Source organism: Nannobrachium achirus (assembly GCF_963921795.1).
Source record: "Nannobrachium achirus genome assembly, chromosome: 21".
In the NCBI taxonomy this organism is placed as follows: Eukaryota; Metazoa; Chordata; class Actinopteri; order Myctophiformes; family Myctophidae; genus Nannobrachium; species Nannobrachium achirus.
In genome coordinates this window covers 4,494,470-4,518,264 of record NC_137828.1, presented here as the reverse complement: position 1 = coordinate 4,518,264, position 23,795 = coordinate 4,494,470, and the positions used below count along the sequence as shown (strand labels likewise).

General features: G+C 42.9%; 1 protein-coding gene across 2 annotated transcripts in view; it reads right to left on the bottom strand.

Annotated features, from left to right (window-relative positions):
- The window catches only part of dnajc13 (DnaJ heat shock protein family (Hsp40) member C13), a 162,519-nt gene extending 152,885 nt beyond the window's left edge, over positions 1–9,634 (bottom strand). For both annotated transcript variants that reach the window (XM_080752196.1, XM_080752197.1), the window contains exon 1: positions 9,410–9,634. The gene's annotated coding sequence lies outside the window, so the exon portion shown is untranslated. The remainder of the gene's footprint in view (positions 1–9,409) is intronic.
- Positions 9,635–23,795: the final 14,161 nt, after the last annotated feature.

The following is a 23,795-nucleotide window of genomic DNA, read 5'->3' as shown; positions in this document are numbered from 1 at the left end:
GATCCCAGACTAACCGCTAACCGCCGCTAGAGTCGCCCGGAAAGAAACTCGCCGCGATCTCTGTTCTTGTGTTTGTTTTACTGAGAATAAGGTTAGAAATAGGTTTTCAATAATGCCTACCCCTGGCCAGCCATGGCGCCTGATGGAGGGGGAAAGGAACTGGTTGGAATAACGTGTTACTTCCACGCGCTACGTCCAAATCAGGGAAATCTCCACTGTCAGGTGAAAAGAAGCAACTTGGACTCCTCATGCACTGAAGGAAGCATGAGGTCAGTCCGTTGTCTCCCCAGGCGCGGCAGAGGGAGAGCAGAGCCCAGGATTACATAGGCAATTGGCACTGGGTGAAAAATGGGTTACAAAATCGTGGGATAAAAATTATAAGAGGAAAAAAAGAAGTATAACCAGTTTTGTCAAAAATATCGATTTATCGAAAAGTATCGATTTAGAATATAGTATCGATTTTCAATATGACTTCGATAGTATCGATAATATCGATGCTCGGTTTTTACCTTTCGTTGGTTTACACCAACGTTACCTTTATGTGTATCCTTCCTTCTTTGGCTTATTCCTAGTTATTTTAAAGGCCTATTTGTACTTAGAATGTGAAAACATCAAAGGCAGGCCGTTAAAAAGTGCACTACCATCTACATCAAGAAGTTCTGTATTTGTTCTTAAATAAATAAATAAAAATTTGCACTAAAATCGCCATGGGTTGTGTGGTATCAAGAATGGTATCGAGTATCAACATTTTTCAAAATATCGTGTCGATGTTGGAAATCCAGTATCGTGACAAGCCTAGAAATAAATGTAGGATTACGCATATCTTTCTGAGTTTAAGATTCAAAATTGGGTTATAGGTTTTTGGCAGCGTTTTACACCGAGGTTAAGGTTAGGAATAAGGTTAGGTTTAACCGTTTAGGCATAGTTTATAGAGGTATATAAGGATATTAAGGATTTCAATGGAAGAATAACAAATAAGCCTTTGCCTTACCCGAGTTTCCTTTTAGTTGACATTGTACCAGTGAACTGTACTGTCATGAAACTGTACCTTTTCCTATCCCAAAACCTCTAATAAATACCTCAATCCACTAATATATATGTATAGATACATAAAGACACTTTATGTATATATACTTATATATTATCCGCCCCCTCTATTGATGCACCTTCTCTTTATTGGTACTGTACTGCTCTTTTTTTCCCTCTTATCTATCTTTTTTCTTACGTCTCTGTAACTTTGTAAATAACTGTATACTGCTTTGCTACAACTGGACAACTGAATTTCCCCCTTGGGATAATAAAGGTATCTATCTATCTATCTATCTATCTATCTAATCCATCAATCAATCAAAAGGCATAATCCTTCGGCCCAGACGAGTTTCTTTCCCGGTGACTCTTATGGTATTCTCATGAAAAAGGTGGGAGAGCGTTGCGGTGTTGTGGTTGTCGTCTGGCCCGGCCGCACGCAGACGGAGGCACATGTGCGACGAAAAAGGACTCGAATCCCAACAACGGTGTAAATGACAGGACCGACGCTAGACCAGGCTGTCACACCGCCTCCTCCACCTCCATCGGCAGAGGAGGAGGAACTGTCAGAATTAGAAGGTGGTTGTGTCTCATTAATCTGATGCGGTTGAGATAGATGTCCTTCGCTGGATAAACACAGCCAGAGGGGGAAAAAAAGGTAACAATCTCTGGGATCCGACGTTATTGCATCAAGAAGAAGACCAACAACACACACAAGCTTTCATGGAGCAATAGAATGAATTAGTCCAGAGCTGGAGTGGAGCGGAGTGGAGTGGAGCGGAGCGGAGCGGAGCGGGGACTGCACTGGACTGGACTAGAGAGAATGCACAATAGGAGATGCTGGCAGCTGGCATGGCATGGGTACACCACGTGTTTCTCTTCTTCAACAGCAGTGGAGGGAGGGAGGGAGGGAGGGAGGGAGAGAACTTAGGGAAGGCAGTTTGCTTTAAAGGTGATACACCATGCATTTAAAAAGTATTTGTCATATTGTGTATGTCCCAAAAACGTTTTTCAAAAGGTTTGAGGCTAAATTACCACTCCTGAATAGAGAGCCTCTCTCATTTTTGAATGGCTCTCAGAGCATTTTCAGCTGCAGTACCACCTTTGGCCTGAACTGCGCCACGTCACAATCGGCAGATGACGTCACAATCGGCAGCAAATCTGGATAGCCTGTTTTGAGAACCCGTGGGATACTTTTAACCTTCGCCTTCTCAAAACCAGAGAAAGACACAACGGTCAGAAATGGGACTTTGTGAGGATAGAAGGTGCTAGTGGGACCCCAAAAAAGGTTTTAAAATAGGAAAAGTGAAATGTTAACCCGTTTAGAGATACCTGAGATCTGAGAAGTCTGCTTAAGCCCCTTTTCGACTGCAGCTTTAGCATCACACCACACTACCCCACACCACACCACACCGCACCACATAAAAATATCTACATTTTCCATTACACAAAAGTACCCCTATCGGTAAGAAACGAAATTTACCCTTTTAACTGTGATTATAATACAATATAAATGTGTATTACAACTATCCTAAATTATAATACACTATAATGGATTATAACCGTGATTATAATACACTATAAAGTATTAATGTATTACTAGGATCGTTATGATACACTATAATAGATTATAATAGTGGTTATAACATAATAGAATCTATTATCATGTATTACAACTATATCCTGGTGGTCTAAATGAAAAGTCAGTGAGTGATCAGTCATTATGAATTGTTTGGCCCCGTTTGGCCCAGCTCAGACCTACTCTGGATTGGATACTTTTTAGTACCACTTTCACACCACTCTACCCCAGGTCCTTGTAGTGGAAAACCTGGCACAAGTGGGCGGTGTGGTGTGGTGTGGAGTGGTGTGGTGTTGGGCCAGTGGAAAAGGGGCTCTAGAGGCCCATTTCCACTGGGCCAGATAAACAGATAAAAAAATATCTGTCTCCATTGAAGTGGATGGTAAGATACTGATAAAAAATATCTGTCTCCATTCAAGTGGGTTAAGGTTAGGCTAAGGGTTAAAAATGTGATAACAGTAAATTTACCCCCATTGATTCCGGATGGGGAATCAATGGGGGTAAATTTACTCGAATCAAATTTTTGTCTTAGGAATGTGACAAAAACCAAAACATATTATTGAACTCTACTCTCCATGGCATGAGTAATCAATAGAAAAAAAGTCGTTTTGGGGGTGAACTACTCCTTTAAGTCCTAACTAGGGCTGTCACAATTATTACATAATCGTCTAATCGCGATTATTTGACATAATCGCGATTATGTTTCATAATCGTCATAATCGTTTCCATGTTGACATTTTTTCATATAAATGATATTTTTTAAAGTAAAAAAATAGTGGAAATAGCCGATCTACAAGCTCACAACGCGTCGCATCGCGACGCGTTGTGAGCTTGTAGATCGGCTATTTCCACTATCAATGTTCTTTATAAAGTATAAAGTTGTCAAATATGTCGGTAATTTCTTTGTATATTTAGGTTATGTGTCATATCTAACATGTGCAACTTCAAAGCCTAAAAGCCAAACAGAAATGTAATTGTCAACGACAAAAACACAATTAAATCGTTAATCGCAATTATTTGAGTGAAAATTAATCGTCAAGTAAAATGTCATAATCGTGACAGCCCTAGTCCTAACTGTCTTCTGATAAACCCATGTTTCTACATCAATGGTTCTCCAACTTTCACGTCGAAGACCCCTAGAATTAGATGTATTTGACCTCCATCTCAAAATATGTTGTTCCAGGGATCAAGAGAAAGAAGGATTTGAGTAACAAATGTTCGCTTTAAATATATATGTCATAGTATATTAGAGAAACAGCACATTCGAGACGCGGAGCACTCGTGGTGCGGCACGGGGCGGAGCAAGCGGTCGCCTCAACAACGTACTCCAGGCGGTGCGCCGCTCTATTGTCCACGACACTGCGAGCGGCTACCGAAGCCCCCCTGTATCCACGAAGCCCAAACGAGTTACGAGGCCCCCCTGGGTCCACGAAGCCCCAAGCGGCGCGAAGGCCAGCGGACCTTGGTCCTGCTCTTCGCCCCCGAGCGCCGCAGGCGCGAGTGGCCGCGAAGAGCGGGCCAGGGCCGCGCGGCCGGCGGAGCGCCGCGCGAGTTACGAAGCCGTGGTGAATGCAATCGTTATATTTATGCCCAGGCCGTAAGGCCTGGGCAAGCGCACGTTAAACGCCCTGTCCAAGTGACTACAATGGAGCTAATGGCTAGGCTAGGCTAGGCTAGGCTAGGCTAGGCTAGTAAATAAAGAGTAAACACTTCCGGTCTGCGGCGAGTTCAAAGCGTGACGTAACTCTCTTATATACACTCTGGTGAATGGCAGAGCAGTGGCTGACGTCGCCATCTGGTGGTGATTAGTGTGTGGTGAACGTCAAAACGAGTGCTCCTTGACAACTTTTACTGGTTTCTTGAACATACTGTAACATATATATATATGATTTTTCAAAAATAGCAGTTTTACAAGCTCGCAGCGCGGCACTCGGTGCCGCGCTGTGAACTTGTATACCTGCTATTTTTTGAATAAAATGATGTGGTTCAGATCTAAAGTGACTCAAGATGTGTGTTCCCAAACTAAATGGCTTAATTGTGTTAACTGCGATGCTGCTGTTAAAAAAAGACCCGAGGCAGATTCCTGGAGCTCGGTTAAAGTCATATGACTGTCCTTCAACCAACCAGTTCCCGCCCGGGGCCCGCTTTACTGCGCGCATGAAGATCAATAGCAATAGAGCCATCCCGCCATGATAGAGAGAGCTTACAGTAAGAGAGAGGGAGAGAGAGAGAGAAAGAGAGAGAGAGAAAGAGAGAGAGTGAGTAGTATGGGAACACTGCAAGGCCAGATAACCAAACCTGGCCTGAGGCAAAACAGACCCCAGCTTACGCCAACACAACTGTCTCCGTCAGACAAAGGTCTCCAGCAACTTTTACGGAGATCTTTTTGATCGCTCCTCTGAATGGGTATGTCCGTTTGTGGCCGGCTATTAGCTCTGGTCCATTAGCGTTAGTGGAGTTCTCCCTAACGCTATGTTCCTCTACCTCCGTATTCCTTGGCAAAACCGGAAAACACCGTCGTCAGGTCCGAAAATAACAAAAACTGTTTCGCCCCTCAACAAACCAAAGGTATCAGTGGACAGTTGAAAGCTTACTCTACTCCACTCCAGAACTCCAGAACTCCACTAACGCTATGGACCAGAGCTACCAAGAGGATGGTAGCAAACCTTCAAGTGAAGCGCTTCAATACTGTCCGTCTGTATGACAAATGCATTACAATAATAGAACGGCACGGAACTGTGCAGACGCCTGACTTTAACTGTAGGAAAGTGTCAATGTGCAGAATCCTGGTTCTATCTAGGGTGGGAAATAAGCACCACCCACTTGACAAATGTTTAAGGAAAAGCCAGGTAAGTACATTTTAGGCTGTTAACAGGTAAGGTGAGTCAGCTCAGCTGGTATGATCATTGATTGAGTGGTGATTGATTGACCGTCAATCACCGTGTCGACTGATGCAAAGGTTTGTAGTTCGGTGTCATTCATTATCGTAAAAGGTTGCGATTCATGGTGACAGTGACAGCTGTCTGTCTGTCTGTCTGTCTGTCTGTCTGTCTGTCTGTCTGTCTGTCTTGTTGCAGAGCAGATGAAATGCTGCCACATTTGCCATTGATGTACAAACGTCTGTCCTTCACGATCAATGTATTTGATCTGTTCTGTACCCTGCCTGCTCCAATATGAATGTTAACAACAGCCTTCTGAAAACACGAGCCAGTGTTTTCTGGGGGTAAAGGTAGTCTGGTAGGATTCACCTTGAAACATGGGCTGCATATTGTTGTAGTGTTTTTGGTTGGTTTCTGTTCTGAATGTTTTGAAGGTTTGCACAGGGCTCTACTTCCTGTATTGTCCCAGCTCAGATTCTGAGCCTGGTACAACTTCCTGCCCAGGAATATCATAGTTTTGGCCCAGAGGTTCTTCTCGCCCCCCTAGTGGCGAAAAAAAGAACCTCTGGGAACTCAGATTGGGGTAAAGGTGACTTTAATAACACTAAATAAAATAGATATGTGTGCCACACACACACACACACACACACACACACACACACACACACACACACACACACACACACACACACACACACACACACACACACACACACACACACACACACACACACACACACACACACACACACAATGAAATTATGCCACCGAATACTACTGTATACATCAGGGTTAGTTTTGTATGTATTATTATTATTTTTTTTTTTTACATTAACCACTTGAACCCGTGCATTCCTATTCTGGGTGAATATTAGTCTAAATTAGCCGATCTACAAGCTCACAACACAAGGTTTGGCGTAGATGGAAGAAAAAAAGGTCAAACCAAGTACCGAGCCAAAGGTCAAGTTTACAAAGTATTGAGGTTTTAAGTTAGATTTCAGAAAACACACATTACGAATCCAATATGATGTGGGGGTCCCTGCTTCAGTCCTCTATCGGCTAACGGGTCCCTGCTTCAGTCTTCTAACAGCTAAGGGGTCCCTGCTTCAGTCCTCTAACAGCTAAGGGGTCCCTGCTTCATCTCTCTCTCAGCTAAGGGGTCCCTGCTTCATCTCTCTCTCAGCTAAGGGGTCCCTGCTTCATCTCTCTCTCAGCTAAGGGGTCCCTGCTGCATCTCTCTCTTAGCTAAGGTCATGCGAGCAAAGCAAAGCAATGCTCAACTTCAGACGGTAACCTTCTAGCCTATCATAAATACATCTACAGACAGTAGCCTATCATAGTAAATCTACAGACAGTAGCCTATCATAAATATATCTGCAAACTAGGGCTGTCACAATTATTTTTTGAAATAATCGTGTAGATCGTCTATTTACACTATCAATGTTCTTTTTTAAGTATAAAGTTGTCAAATATGTAAGTAATTTCTTTGCATATTTAGGTTATGTGTCACATCTACCATGTGCAACTTCAAAGCCTACAAGCCAAACAGAAATGTAATCGTCAACGACAAAAACACAATTAAATCATTAATCGCAATTATTTGAGTGACAAACAATCGTCACGTAAAATGTCATGATCGTGACAGCCCTGTGACAGACAGTAGATCAACAGACACAGACAGTAGCCTATCAAAGTTAAATCTTCATGCAAGCCAAGCAAAGCAAGGTTCAAGCAGCAGCCGCAGACAGTTACAACAGTCATGTGACTCAGCCCAGGGGTGTCACAAGGGGTAGGAAAGTGGGACTGAGTTACTAGGGCCCAAGGTGGTGGAGAGGCCTTAATTATGTTATACTTTAGCTATTGAAAAATAGCAGATATACAAGCTCACAGCGCGGCAGTCGGTGCCGCGCTGTGAGCTTGTAGATCTGCTATTTTTGAAAAGTTGTGAAAATGTGTGAAAATCTTTGAATATATGTATTTTTTAAGCGAACATTTAACTCATTCATTTAACTAACTCAAATTTTGCTTCTGGGGGGTCCCTGGAACTAAATATAGGTTTCTTGCACACTTTTTCACGATTTCTTAAAAATAGCAGATATACAAGCTCGCAGCGCGGCTCTCGGTGCCGTGCTGTGAGCTTGTGTATATCTGCTATTTTTCAATAGTTAACATTCATGGGGGGGCCCGCAGTGAATCCTTGTACCCAGGGCCCAGAATTTGGTGTGACGCCCCTGGACTCAGCTCTCTCTCTCTCTCTCTCTCTCTCTCTCTCTCTCTCTCTCTCTCTCTCTCTCTCTCTCTCTCTCTCTCTCTCTCTCTCTCTCTCTCTCTCTCTCTCTCTCTCTCTCTCTCTCTCTCTCTCTCTCTCTCTCTCTCTCTCTCTCTCTCTCATTCTCCACACGTGACTTCACATAAACCATCAGAGGAAGGAAAAGGAGCATGCATGATCAGCATGACACGATCAATGAGATTACAAGCTGCTGCAGTCCCTACACACATACAGTTAATAACACACTACTAATGCATGTTGTTGTTTACACTTTGATCATGGTTGACATGTGATGATGTGACAGCTGTCAACTGCAGCAGCAGAGCTGCTACCAGGGATGGGGCGATATGAAAATATCATATCACGATTATTGTGACAAAAGAAATCGTGATTTACGATGTTATCGCGATAACCAAAATCCATTATCCTGGGGCGGAACATTTGCCAAAAAATAGCCGATCTACAAGCTCACTTGCACCGCGTTGTGGCGCTTGTAGATCTGCTATTTTTTGGCAAAGACATTTGATAGAGAGGGGAAAAAAGACTGTATCAAGTACGTATATTATAAGTACCTTTTACCAATACAGGATTTAAGTGGTACTGGATATGCAGCTCGGCAAATAAATGGTGAATTCATCCCAGTGCATGGCGGAGGACCATATCACGATGAATTAAATCTCCACGATACGATTATCGCGAGTGTTTGTTATCACGATAAACGATAATATGGCGTATCGTCACATCCCTAGCTGCTACGGCCCTGTCTCGGACCCCAACACTACTAGACAAGTGGTCCTCAAACTCTCAAATGTCAAAGTCTCCCCTTAACTCTGGCTGTGTACAAAATGGAACCAAATGGACCCTGCATTAGTTACACTGTCAGAGTTACAGACATGCATGGGTCAATTTAGACCCCCATAAAGGAACCCAGAAAGTGTCCCACATATCCACTTTAAAAGCCCCTTTTCCACTGACATGGCCCGACAAACACCACACCACACCACACCACTCCACTCCACACCACACCACACCACACCACTCCACACCAGCCCACTTGTGCCAGGTTTTCCACTACAAGAAGGACCTGGGTTGAGTGGTGTGAAAGCGGTACTAAAAAGCTAACCACTGTACTCAGTGTCAAGATGTGTGCAGCATTGTGCTTATCATTATCATCATCACACAGAGACCCTTTAGTCTGGGTGGGATTGGGGGGGGGGCTGCCTATAGCTGTGTGTGTGTGTGTGTGTGTGTGTGTGTGTGTGTGTGTGTGTGTGTGTGTGTGTGTGTGTGTGTGTGTGTGTGTGTGTGTGTATGTGTGTGTGTGTGTGTTTTGATTGATTGAGGCATGTATTAGAAGTTTTGCATAGGAAAAGGTACAGTTGTGACAGTGTGTGTGTGTGTGTGTGTGTGTGTGTGTGTGTGTGTGTGTGTGTGCCAGGCTAACAGCTACACTAGCAGGCAGCACTAGCCAGGAAGAAGCATCAGCAGCCAGCCACACACACACACACACACACACACACACACACACACACACACACACACACACACACACACAGTGTACAGTGATTATCTATTAGCTATTGGATTTCAATCAAGAGGACATCCGCAAAACATGGAATCCGCCTGTTGTTGTGTGCGGGGGTTTGGAGGGTTTACCTGGTTCTCTCAGTGCTGCCACCGGGGTGTCCCTGCCTCCTGTGCCCGCCCTAGCTGCTCTGTGTGCGGCCGGGCCGGGCTGTGTGGTCCGTGGTGGTCCCTGTGCTGGAGGGAATGATGGAGCTTCTCTCTGTGTGTGTCTGTTCTAACAGGGCTAGCGCTTCATCAGGACGCTGCCATGTTCCTCCTCTCTGGCTCTACTGATACTCTCTCTCCTCTCTCTCTCATAGAGGTGGAATGTCTCTCTATCTCTCTCTCTCTCTCTCTCTCTCTGCTGATGACAGGCTAGCTAGCTAGGCTAGCTGCTGCTGCTGCTGCTAGTGCGACAGCGCATGCGCAGGGTCCCCTGCTAAAGATGGGACGTTCGCGAACGAATCGAGTCGTTTGAACGGCTCTTCTTTGAAATGAACGTTGGGAGGCCGTTCTTTTTTCTTTTTTTTGTGAGGGAGGGGGAGTCAATTCTTAGTAGGACTGTCATCTAAAGGGGTACTGTCACTCAAAAGTAATCTTAAAATATGAGTTAATATGTTTATGATGGCATTGTGAGAATGCGCAATTTTATAAGCCAATCAAATTAATTGACTGTACTTAGACTACTTACTGTACTGGTCAGCTGTTGTTGGGGGGGCGAGGGGCAGATTACACTGTGACATGAGCTTCAGACTGTTTCAGACCGTTTTCAGAGAGACCACGTGACCTGCTGTATTATAATTTCGGGGCGTGTCAGCGGGCCTTTAAGTAAAAGTATCAATCAATGGAGAAATACTGTTACAAGTAAAAGTACAAACGTATTGATAGGCCTATCGAAATGTAGGCCTACTTAAAAATACCAATGGTAGAATGTCCCATTTCACAAGTTTTCCATTATTTCCAATGATTAAATTGTAGAAAAATTATTTGAAAATAGCAGATCTACAAGCTCACAATGCGTCGCAACGCGACGCATTGTGAGCTTGTAGATCGGCTGTTTTCAAAGGGCAGAAATGTACATGGCCAAAATGTATATAGGGTTTAAGTGATTTGTAATTATAATCAAAATCTACTAAATAACTAAGGTAACTAAAACGAGACAGTCTTTTGAACGGCTCTTTGAAAGGAACGGATCCTCCCAGAGATCCGGCTCACTGCAAAGAGCCATAAATCCCACCTCCAGGCCCTGCTGGTCTCCTGTCATGAGGGAGTCAGCTGACAGTTCTGTCAGGAAGTGGTGTTTGGTTCCATAGCGTTAGAATGACTTCTCCTGAACGCTATGTCATTAACCATCCGCTGCGCCGCAGGACAAGCTGCTCACCCTCTCTTCTGTAGTAAAAATAACAAATATAGTTTTGCTACTTCACCAAAACAAAGATGGTTTTATGTAGATGAAACCGTCCTTTCCTTAGTGGCAACACTTTGAGCCCCCCACCTTACCTCTGAAATTCACTTTATGGACAGAAAAGATGATATTTCACCGGAATTTTGACCTACTCCACAGCGCCCTCTACAGGTCTTGTCAATAGAAATGTCCATTGACAAGATTTTCACGTTCCAGTGGAATATTGTATTCTCTGTCCATAAAGTGTATTTTAGACATGAGGTGGGGAGTTCAGAGTGTTGCCACTAAGGAAAGTAGGCTTTCACCTCCATGAACCCGTCTTTGTTTTGGTGAGTAGCGAAACTGTAGTTGTTATTTATACTACAGAAGAGAGGGTGCGGAGGCTTTCTGCTCTCTTTTCGGACGGCTGGTGACATAGCGTTAAGAGCAGAACTCCTTCTAACGCTATGGACCAGAGCTACCGCGAGATCTCTGTCTGATCCAGGAGCGGTTGTTATCCGTTCACTGGGTTGTTCGTATTGATGGAAACGGCCGTTGCTGACCTGGGGTCAGTGTGTCAGCGTGTTGTAGAGAGACTGGGGGTGTGGGGCATATTATAAGTGCCCACTGATGACTAATAGCTCGAATTAAACCCAGCAAACCATGCATGAATAGAATACAGCGCAACTTGTATTATTTATATGATTTGAGCACAAAAGGACCCCACTTTTAACAAGCCATTGAGCTTATCTTGTGGTTTAAATCTTAATTAGTAGACCTTGTATCTGAACTGTACTGTCCTTTACTTTTCCAATGCAAACAACTTCTAATAAAGTATCACATTTCTGATAAAGTATCAAATCAATCCATTGTCTGATGATGATGGGGGGTGATGATGATTGATTTGAATCAAATCAATCAAATCATTTGATGAACAAGTGCAACTGTAGATAGGCTATATTAATAAATACCTAAAGCCTAATTAGCTGCAGTCCTTATAGTTAAATTAAAACGGATTAAAGCTGTGTGAGCACTGAGCAGTGCATTAATCTGCTGCTTCCATCAGACTGGCTGTGGTTGGATGTTCTTCTTACATTTCAACCATGCATGGCAGATATAGGTTTCATTTCCCTCCATGCTACTAGAGAGAGGATTACCTCATGGAGGAAGAACCGTTATAACTATGCAGCACATACACGGACTAGTGCGCCCTCTAGGGACGCTTTGCTGACACTGCAGCGTTGCTGGCTCACTTCAAACCAAACCACCATCTTTTCCAGTGGTCCTCAAAGTGGATTACAGGGACTCTGTGGGTTCCTTAAGTTTAGACCTTTAGGGCATGGGTCTTCAACAGGGGGTCCGGGACGCCCAGGGGGTCCTCAGAGTTACTACAAGGGCCAGGGGGGCCTCCAAATCTTTCAGTGATAGAAACCTTTTTTTTTTTTTTTCTCTTATTTTAGTGTCCATATTCTGAGATAAAAAAAAATAGCAGATCTACAAGCTCACAATGCCTCGCGCTGCGAGCAAAGAGCAAAGAGCTTTGGTGTAGAAGGAATAAAGAGCAGACTAAGTACAGAGTGAAAGGTCAAGTTTATTAAGTATTGACGGTTCAAGTGGTTAAATATCTGAAAACACAAATTTAGGCTACGTGAATCCAAAATACACTGATGTCAAACAATGAAACTATATGGAATCTATGAAAAAGTTGTGGGGGTCCCTGCTTCATCACTCTCTCAACTAAGGGGTCCTTGGCCTGAAAACGTTGAAGACCCCTGATTTAAGGGGTCTAAATTGACCCATACAAGCCTGTAACGGACGGGTTCATTTGGTTCCATTTGTACACTGTCAGAGTTAAGGGGAAGACCTTGACATTTTAAAGTTTGAGAAACACTGATCTATTCTGTCTAAAACTAGTGGTTCTCAAACAGGTCAACCCCTGTAAATCTTTTAATCACGTTTTTATACCTCAAATTCATGTCATATTGTGGTACATGAATAATATGTAAAAATCTGTCCCCCTAAGAAAGATACAGTAGTACAGGCTATGTCACAAGGAAAACTTGAGAGAAGTATAGGCAACGTCCCCGTTTACGACAGATTGAAAATAACTTTATACTCCATGTTAACCACTTGAACCCCAGCATCCTTATTGTGGGAGGAACACTAGCTGTGAGTTTGTAGATCTGCTATTTTTTTGTCGAGGAGATTTTGGTGTAGATTGAAGAAGAATGCACAGTCAGGCATGTTTTACAACTTACTGTCGGGGAGAACTTGGTAAGATGAACCACTTTTTGCTTATGTTGCCTTGGAAGCAAGAACACGTGAGATGGCAGTAAATTCAAAACATCTAGACATATTTCAGGATGTCTGCTATCATTTGAAATTATAAGTAAGTCTCTATGACAAAGGACCAGAACAATATGACTTATTAAAAACAAAGTGGTCATTTTGGTTCAACTTGCCCCAGGTGAGGGGTAAGTTGATCCAAGTAAAGGGGAAGTTGACCCACGTGATATACTAAACTTTAACAGCTTAAACTTGAACAAAGAATGCTTTCCACTATGCCCATGTGTATGTCAACTCCACAGCCAGGTGTAAATGATGTTTGTGTTCTTATTTTAAGGTCAAATGACAACTCATGTGTATAGTTTTAAAGATAAAGGGGGTGGTTCATCTTACCCAGTGGTTCATCTTACCCCGCGCTCCCCTATATATAAGAGGGTCTAAGTGGTTAAACTGATGTGATAGTGAAGTCTATTGATATATTACAAATATTATCAAAGTATTCAGAGGCACCCATGGACCTGCGTCACTCACAGCACCTCAGGGTGCCAAGGGCGGCACCCACTTTGAGAAACCCTGAACTAAACTAAACACCAGAAGACTGAGATGAGCAATAATAATGAGAAGAAAACAACAACGATCAGGATATGACAAACAATGATCAACCCTCCTTTTGGCCAAATCAGAACGAACATGACATCAGGCCTATACTGCGAGATGGAGAGATGTCATATAACTTTAGTGTCTACATGCAGGAGGGAGGAATATGAATATCAAGTACTCTTTCTTTACTTGTCAATACTTAGTACAGAGTTCAGTGTGCTTCAGCTTCTGTGCAGAGGAACATACAGTAGTTCCACACACCAAAGCCAGCGAGCGTCACAATGCAATGAATGAGCTACACAGAAGCCGGAAAACTAAATACATGCCAGAGACAAGTAGGCTACCCTCCCCACATAGGTCTACATGTAATTCCAGTAGCAAGGTGAGAGGATGTGATGAATACAAGATATTCACGTATGCTGTAAGCTTGGCTTAGGGAGAAGGACGTCCCTGCCATGCAGAGTCCACACGGCACTTTGGATAACAACATCATATTCTGTGTTTTAGGAATCATAGGAATAACATAGCACCTGTGTTACATTACTGACTGTTAATTGTGCGCAAGCAATTATTGGATCGTATTTGTCAGTCAGCAGAAGAATGGTGTGTCAGTGTCATCGACATCGTGTGTCCTTGTAAGGTACTGTAGGTGCAATGGCAACACAGTAAGTAAGGCACATTTGAAAGGCCCTGGAGGCCTTCAATGTGAGATATTAGGCCTGGGGCCAATTCTGATATCTTCACAAATTGGTATCACCCAAGGTGACCGTAATTCTTTTACATTTTTGACTTCCTACATGTCTCTAGTTTACATTTTGGTATGATAACCCTTTCTGAGACCCAGCTTAATTGATGTTATCAGCCGCTAGAGTCGGTCTCCCATCGACTTTCTATACATGAGGAAAATACCCATAATTTTTTTTTCTGGGTATTTAAGTAGTATGTGAGGGGTCTAACTAGGGGTTTGTCATGATGCTGAATCCATTGCAAGCATTTGTTTTGCACAAAAAAAACATTCCTTGGGCTACAAATGGCACAAGAAAACCATGGTTTAGTGATGAAAAGTGATGAGTCATCACTTTTCAGAGTTTTGTGGGTGTTTTCTGTAGCTGTGGCGACCCCGAAGGTCGCCGACTCGGGCGCCCTAGCTAAATCATTAGAGCATGCCCTGGGCTACATCTGTGCAAAATTTGGCGCTTTTAGACTGATGAGCATGAGAAAAAAAAACCCTAAGGCCTCCGACTAACATGAATGCTCACCAATACATGCATCGTTTTCTGAGGCCATTTCTAGCCCAAGGAATGTTTTTTGTGCAAAACAAATGCCTGCAATGGATTCAGCATCATGACAAACCCCTAGTTAGACCCCTCAGATCCTACTTAAATACCCAGAAAAATAATGTTTTTCTGGGTATTTTCCTCCTGTATAGAAATTCAATGGGAGGCCAACTTGATTTGGCCGCTGTGGCGACCCCGAAGGTCACCGACTCGGGCGCCCTAGCTAAATCATTAGAGCATACCCTGAGCTATATCTGTGCAAAATTTTGCACTTTTAGACCGATTAGCGCGAAATATCCCTAACACCCCCGACTAGTTCTGGGGGGAAGGTTCATACCAAATATAGCAGATCTTGGTGAAGAGAGTTGTCCGTGGATGGAAAAATAACTCATCAAGTGCTGTGCAAATCAGGTGTGTTTTACTAAGCATAGTGATGTGATATTGATGAATTCCAAATATTATCAAATTATTCTGAGGCACCCCTGGATTGGCATCAAAGCACCCTAAATGGTAAATGGTGCATTTATATAGCGCTATTATCCAAAGCACTTTACAATGTCCAGTACATTCACCCATTCACACACACATTCATACACCGGTGGCGGTGGAAACCATGCAAGGCACCAACCAGCTCACCGGGAGCAAGTCAGTGACAGTGTTCAGGGTCTTGCCCAAGGACACTTCGACATGTACACAGGAGGAGCTGGGATTTGAACCTCCGACCCATGGATCATCACCACGGATCCCGCTTTTGGAAACCCTGGTCTTGCTGAAGAACCCATCCACCCAGGTGGATTGTGCGTTACGTTCACATGTCCATCAGCCACACACAGCCGTGCAAAGCCCTGTACAACCCGCTACACCTTGGTGAGCGTATACCGTATACTGTTGGTGAGCAGGCAGGCCCGGCGCCATGGGGGTGCCAGAGGGGGCCTTTCACCCTCAGTTGCAATCCTGCCCCCTCAGTTTAAGTTTTATATCGTCAGTGTCGGGCAGAAACCTTGTATCTCCGAGTTTCAAATTTCTATGTTTTATCGTAAAGTAAAGCCCTGCTTTATCTTCCAAGACTATAGTACAAAACTAGTGAAAATAGCAGATCTACAAGCACACAACGCCTCGGGATGTGAGGCGTTGTGTGCTTGTAGATCGGCTATTTTCACTAGTTTAAATCGCTTTCAAAATGATAAATACAAAACCAAAGGTATTGGACATAGAAGGTTTCCACTTGACAGCAACAAAATATATATTGTTTTAATATATAAAAATGAGATGTGCCCCCTCAGTCATTTCATCCTGCAGCCGAGCCTGTGAGCAGGAGAAGCAGTTTAAAAAGCAAATGAAGACCGGACCGCACTGAAGTGAAGACATACCAGATCAACTGCTTCTAATTGGAGGAGCATGCATCCTGCTTCCCTGCTCAACCAGGGGTCATCACCATGCTGGCCTGGGGTGGATGTTTATGTCCAAATTAAACCCATTTAGGCCTGAACACATTATGACGCAATATTTTATGCTTTAAATATAAGAAAATAGCAGATATACAAGCTCACAGCGCGGCACCAAGTGCCGTGCTGCGAGCTTGTAGATCTGCTATTTTTGAAAAATCTTGAAAATTAGAATTTTGACCCGATTCTATAAGTGTCTTTTGAATCCTTCTAAGGCTTTTGGAAAAAAACCTATGTTTCTATGTCAGCAATCTGGCCAGCCATCGTCAAGGAAAAGGTCCTTTTCATTTAACTGGAGCTCAGTTAGTCTGTTCTTGAGAGACTACTATGTCAGTGGTTCTCAAACCTTTTCATGTGAAGGACCCCCAAAATTATATGTATTTGGCCACGGACCCCCATCTCAAAATATTTAGTTCCAGGGACCCCCCAGAAGCTAAATTTGAGTTACAAACGTTCGCTTTGAAAATACATATATTCAAAGACTTGCACACATTTTCACAACTTTTTCAAAAATAGCAGATCTACAAGCTCGTAGCGCGGCACTCGGTGCCACGCTGTGAGCTTGTATATCTGCTATTTTTCACTGGTTAAAGCATTCAATAATTCTAGGCCTAAATGGGTTAAACTTTTGCCAATGTTACCAGAAACATAACTGGTCTGTAACTCTGAGAGTGTACACATGGAACCAAATGGACCCATAAGGTTCCATTTTGTACACTCTCAGAGATAAGCGAATCATCGTTGTCGGGTGGAAACCTTGTATGTCCAAAACCGTTTGTTTTGTATTTATCATTTCTGAAATGATTTAAACTAGTGATGCGAGGCGTTGTGTGCTTGTAAATCGGCTGTTTTCACTACTTTTGTGCGATGGCCTTGTATGATGAAGCAGGGCTTTACTTTGCAAAAAAAAGTACAAATTTGAAACTTGGAGATACGAGGTTTCTGTCCGACAGTGACGAAATAAAACATGTATGAACCAACTAGTACTCGTTGAGTGGCAAAAAAACTATGTTCTGGCCTTGACAGCCCATACATCCACACAGAAATGTCCTATCTGATTGCATTAAACGACATTAAAGGACAACTCCTCCCTAAAACACTTCTAGGCTAATTTTCCTACTTATATTGATCCATAAAGACTGTCCATGGGGTCTATTAGGCAGAAATTCCCCTGTTGTCCAGTTTCCGCAGCAGAACCCAGCAGCTCTCATATCATAGAGTGGAGCATATAAGCCTATCGCTTTTACACTATTTGTTGTGGTCAAAAGTGATTGCTTTTTTTCATGAATGTGTTACTAGTTGTCATTACAAACACATCCATGCCTTGTTTGTCCAACACAAGCCACCACAATCACATAAATAATGTTTTGGGGTGAGCATTCGGCACAGGTGCCAATCAAAGTGACTGTACTGGCCAATCACAGGGCATCTTTTCCGGGACTTGGCAAAACACATAAGAGAATAACATCTGTTTAGCAGAGTTTGTGGGCTTGTGTGGGACAACGATGACATGGATGTGTTTGTAATGACAACTTGTACCACAGTCATGAAAAATAAAAACACTTTTGACCACAACAAATAGTGTAAAAGCGATAGGCTTATAATAGGCTCCACTCTATGCTATGAGAGCTGCTGGGTTCTGCTGGGGAAAATGGACAACAGGGGCATTTCTGCCTAATAGACCACATGGACAGTCTTTTTGGATCAATGTAAGTAGGAAAATGAGCCTCGAACTTTGCCACTCGATTTGCCACTCGATTTGCAATTTACTTCATGCATGCACATACCCTCTACAGCAGGATTCCCCGATTAGTTTTTCCCAAGGGCCGAATTATGTCTAGGGTGCCATGCCGAGGGCCACAACATTGCAGGGGGCGACGGTGGCGTTCCCGCTACTCCAGTGACAGTTCAGATAATCGTCGTTGTCGGGTGAAAATCTTGTATGTCCAAAACCGATCATTTTGCATTTATCATTTTAAAAACGATTTAAACTAGTGAAAACAGCCGATCTACAAGCCGATCTCTGTGCTTGTAGATCTGCTGTTTTGACTACTTTTGTGCGACGGCCTCGTATGATGAAGCAGGGCTTTACTTTGTGAAAGAACGTACACATTTTGAGATACATTTTGATGCGCTTTACCAAGGGCTGATGTTTCATAAGTTTGGATATTAATCAAGTTTCCATATACATCTGTATATGGAAACAGCCTGTTTCAAAGATGACAACTGATTTACTTGTTTCGTGAATGAAAATAATATCTGGAGCATTTGGAATATTACAATTTTGAGGTTTCCACCCAACAACGACGATATACTAGTGTTGTTGCTGCTCTTATACCACCATTATTACTGGGGTTGGTGGGGGCCTGACAGTAGCCCCCCGCGGGCCGCAAATGTCCCGCGGGCCGCCTATTGGGGAACCCTGCTCTTAGTCGGTGGCCCCAGGGCAATACAAGGACCGTTTGGTTCAGATTCTCGCAAATTCGCCAAATTTGGCACAGATGTTGTCCATAACATACTTAATCATTTTAAGATGGGTGCCAAGATGGGCACCCCATGGTACTGCCATATTGCGCAATCCTTGGTGTCCCATTAACTTTACATTACAGGGGGAAAAAAGCAAAAAAAGAATCTGCTTTAAGTAGCATACAACTGGTCAAACTAGGGGGTTTTCATGATTCTAAATCCATTGCAAACATCCGTTTTGCATTAAAAAAAAACATTCATTGGGCTAAAACGGCTGCCATAAAAGTGTGAAAAGTGATGACTCATCACTCATTAAAGCAGATCCTTTTTTTGTTTTTTTTTCCCTGTAATGTAAAGTTAATGGGACACCAATTGCATTGCGCAATATGGCAGTACCACGGGGTGCCCATCTTGGCACCCATCTTAAAATGACAAAATGACAACATCTGTGCCAAATTTGGCGAATGTGCGAGAATCTGAACCAAAATATCCCTGGGGCCCCCGACTATCTATAGTGTTAGAGTAATTCAGTGTCCTACATATTCTGAAGAAACCCTGGAGACTTGAGGTTCAGTAATCGGGTCTTTTATGATCAAAATCATAAAGGTGTTTAAAGAAGACAATCTAAAACTTTGCCATGGACACACAAGACCAAGTCTTCTTGCCACGGACACATCTGTCCGTGTAGGCGTGTGAGGACATATTGGTGACCCCTGTCATCAACCCAACGCACACGCACATGCACACGCACACGCACAACACTGTGTAGATAAGCACGCAATAAGACATGTATACGATACGATACGATACGATACAACTTTATTGTCAGCTTGCACTGACATTCTTTTTGCGTCACATGACATCACCGTTCAAGGTACAGACAAGACAGATAAAATACAATACGAAACGAAAGACATCACAGAGACAAACAAGGAACAAGAAAGAACATGTCTAGTGGTTCAACGATTCTGGTTCAGGAGCAGAACAGACTGATGTACAAAAAGTTCTTCTTATACGTTGGGACTCTGAACCGCCTCATGGAGGGCAATAGTTGATATTCCCCATTTAAAACATGCAAGGGGTCAGAGGAGATACTCTTTGCCAGTCTAAGCATACTCTTGGTCTGGGCATCTTTAAAGGAATGTAACACGACCTCTACCGGCCTACCAATAATCTTAGCACAGATCTTAATTTGGCTATACAGTTTGTTCTTATACACTAAAGATATGCTGTTATGTTATACCATTCTGTGCAACAGTACAACATCCACAAAGGTACAACAACAACAACTTGTGGACTTGGACACATTTAGTGTGATCTGTGGAATGAAATGAAACAGAAATAATGGGTTGAACGTGCAACCCACATGCCAGTTTTAGTGCTTCTAGGGGTCTTACGAATGCTGCATCATGATCTCTGACGAGAACAGAATAGCAATAATGATACTAATTACATTAAATTAACTAAACAAGTTGTGATTGATTGATTGATTGATTGATTGATTGATTGATTGAAGACTTAATTAGAAGTTTGCATAGGAAAAGGTACAGTTTCATGGCGGTACAGTTCACCGGTACAAGGTCTACTAAAAGGAGATCCATGAAAAGACTAAGCTTATTTCCACAGGAAACCATTTAAGTATCTCATATAACATTGAATGACCGACGAATAGAACACAGTACTATGCAGTAGATATGTAAAGAAAAGAAAATGAGAGAACAAAAAAAAAGAAACCACAGTAAGTCTAAACAAACAGTAAGTGTGCATGTTCTACTTGAAGGCATATGATTCAAGCACGAGCCATGAATCCAATTGGAACAAGACCTTGTTCGTCAAATAATCGTTTTTAGGAAGAGTTGCACAAAAGTAGAGACTCAAGTCTGCAAATCATACCGTGTAAAATGTTGTAAATGAAGATTTAACGCATCATTTCACGTTCTACTCCCCACATCAAGCGGGTAATGGGACATCCCACACCACACCGACTAAAAGAGTCAACAGTCAAAATCTAGTTAACTCTCAAATACCTGGAACGCGCCTGAGTCGCGTTAGATTTTAACCACTCTAACCATTATTTTATGCTTTAACTTTGGAAAAATAGCAGATACACAAGCTCGCAGCGCGGCTTGTAGATCTGCTATTTTTGAAAAACCGTGAAAATGAATGCAAGTCTTTGAATATCTTTGACCCGATCTTTGACCCGACTTCCAAATCCTTCTTCTATCTAAATCAAGCTGTTCTCAAACTTTTTCATGTCAAGGACCCCCCAAAATTAAATGTATTTGACCACGGGCCCCCCCATCTCAAAATATGTTGTTCCAGGGACCACCCATGAAGCAAATATTTGAGTTACAAATGTTAGATTTTAAAGTAGATAATATTCAAAGACTTGCAAAAAAAAAATCATGATTTTTCAAAGACTTGCAAAAAAAAAATCATTGATTTTTCAAAAAATAGCAGATCTACAAGCTCGCAGCGCGGCACTCGGTGCCACGCTGTGAGCTTGTAGATCTGCTATTTTTTCAATAGTTAAAGCAGTCAATAATCTGAGGCTTAAATGGGTTAATCTTCCTCCGGAACCGGTGGCGGGACGGCACTGTATGAATGAATGAACGCTCCGGCCAGACTTTACAGAATTTAGTAATTATACGTGTGTCTGGCCCTCTGACCCGGGCTGTAACAAAGACACCTGGTATCTTCTTCCAAAGTGATGTGAGCGTTTGTTTACTCACCGTGAATGAAGATATAACGGGAACATCGTTTGGCCTCTCGGTGTGTCTCTGACCAGCTCAACGTGGGGCTCAGAGAATAAAGATACTGTCCAGCATCGGTCCACGCAGGCCACCTCAGGGGTGTCGTCACTGAATCCTGGGCCCTGGGTGCAAGGATTCACTGTGGGCCCCCCGTTTAGGCCTAGAATTATTGAATGCTTTAACACAGTGAAAAATAGCTGATATACAAGCTCGCAGCGCGGCACAGAGTGCCGTGCTACGAGCTTGTAGATCTGCTATTTTTTTGAAAAAGTCATGAAAATGTGTGCAAATCTTTGAATATATATGTATTTTCAAAGCGAACGTTTGTAACTCAAATTTTGCTTCTGGGGGTGGTCCCTGGAACTAAATATTTTGAGATGCTTGGGGTCCGTGGCCAAATAAATATCATTTTGGGGGTCCTTCACATGAAAAGGTTTGAGAACCACTGACATAGTAGTCTCTCAAGAACAGACTAACTGAAAGGACCTTTTCTTTGACGATGGCTGGCCAGATTGCTGACATAGAAACATAGGTTTTACCAAAAAATCTTAGAAGGATTCAAAAGATCGGGTCAAAATTCCAGTTTCAAGATTTTTCAAAAATAGCAGATCTACAAGCTCGCAGCGCGGCACTCGGTACCGCGCAGTGAGCTTGTATATCTGCTATTTTTCAATAGTTAAAGCATAAAATAATGATACACAATAATGTGTACCCGTTCTGAATGGGTTAATGTTCTTCATAGGGGGAGAGGAGGGGGTTTAACCCGTTTAGACTGGGAACGCATTATTATTAATATGCATTATTTTGTGCTTTAACTATTGAAGAATAGCTGATATACAAGCTCACGGCACGGGCACTCCGAGATTGTAGATCTGCTATTTATTTATTTTTTAAATTGGGAAAATCTTTGAATATTTCGAATCCTTCTAAGGTTTTTTTTTTTTTTTTTTTTTTTAAGCTATGTTTCTATGTCAACTTTTTCATGTCAAGGACCCCCAAAATGATATGCATTTGGCCAAAAATAGCAGATCTACAAGCTCGCAGCGCGGCACTTGGTGCTGCGCTCTGAGCTTGTATATCTGCTATTTTTCAATAGCTAAAGTATAAGATAATTCCAGGCACCTTGGGCCCTGGTAACTCAGGTTCTGTCAACCTTTTCATGTCAAGGACCCCCAAAATGATATGCATTTGGCCACGGACCCCCCCATCTCAAAATATTTCGTCCCAGAGACCCCCCAGAAGCAAAAATGTTAGTTACAAAAGTTCGCTTCATGAATACACATTATTCAAAGACTTGCACACATTTTCAAGACTTTTCAAAAAATGGCAGATCTACAAGCTCGCAGCGCGGCACTCGGTGCCGCGCTGTGAGCTTGTAGATCTGCTATTTTTCAATAGCTAAAGAATAAAATAATTAAGGCCCCCTCCACCTTGGGCCCTAGTAACTCTGTCTGTATTTGGCCACGGACCCCTCATCTCAAGATATTTAGTTCCAGGGACCCCCCCAGAAGCAAAATTTGAGTTACATATGTTCGCTTAAAAAAATACACACATTCAAAGACCTGCGCACATTTTCACAACTTTTCAAAAAGTGCCGCGCTGTGAGCTTGTAGATCTGCTATTTTTCAATAGCTAAAGTATAAAATAATTAAGGCCCCCCTCCACCTTGGGCCCTGGTAACTCTGTCCCACTCCCCCCCCCCCCCCCCCCTTGTGACACCCTTGCAGGCCCTGTCGCATCGTGGTCACGCACCAAAGCATCTGATTCACTAAGGGACCATGTGCTGCCCATTTAGCCCTAACTCGATTAATGGACAACACACAGAGAGACGAGACTAAGTTTTCTCTTTTCCACAGGCTGGACAGTAAGTGGCTCCCATTCGGGGCTTCATGTTGAAGAGGAGCCTCTACAGACGAACTGCCGTGAACTTTTTTTGATTTGGTTCACATGGGTTTAGAAGGACTGGAAGAGCTCTGCTCCCCCATGCTGGGGCTACACTCAGGGACGTGCTGGGCCCCTGATTCAGCCCGGGAAAAAGAGTTGGAGAGGCCCTCATTGCGCGCTATAGAGAGAGATACATGAGTTATATTTCGTCGTTGTCGGGTGGAAACCTTGTATGTCCAAAACCGTTTGTTTTGCATTTATCATTTAAAAAATGATTTAAACTAGTGAAAGCAGCCGATCTACAAGCAGTGCGAGGCGTTGTGTGCTTGTAGATCTGCTGTTTTCACTACTCTTGTGCAACAGCCTTGTATGATGAAGCAG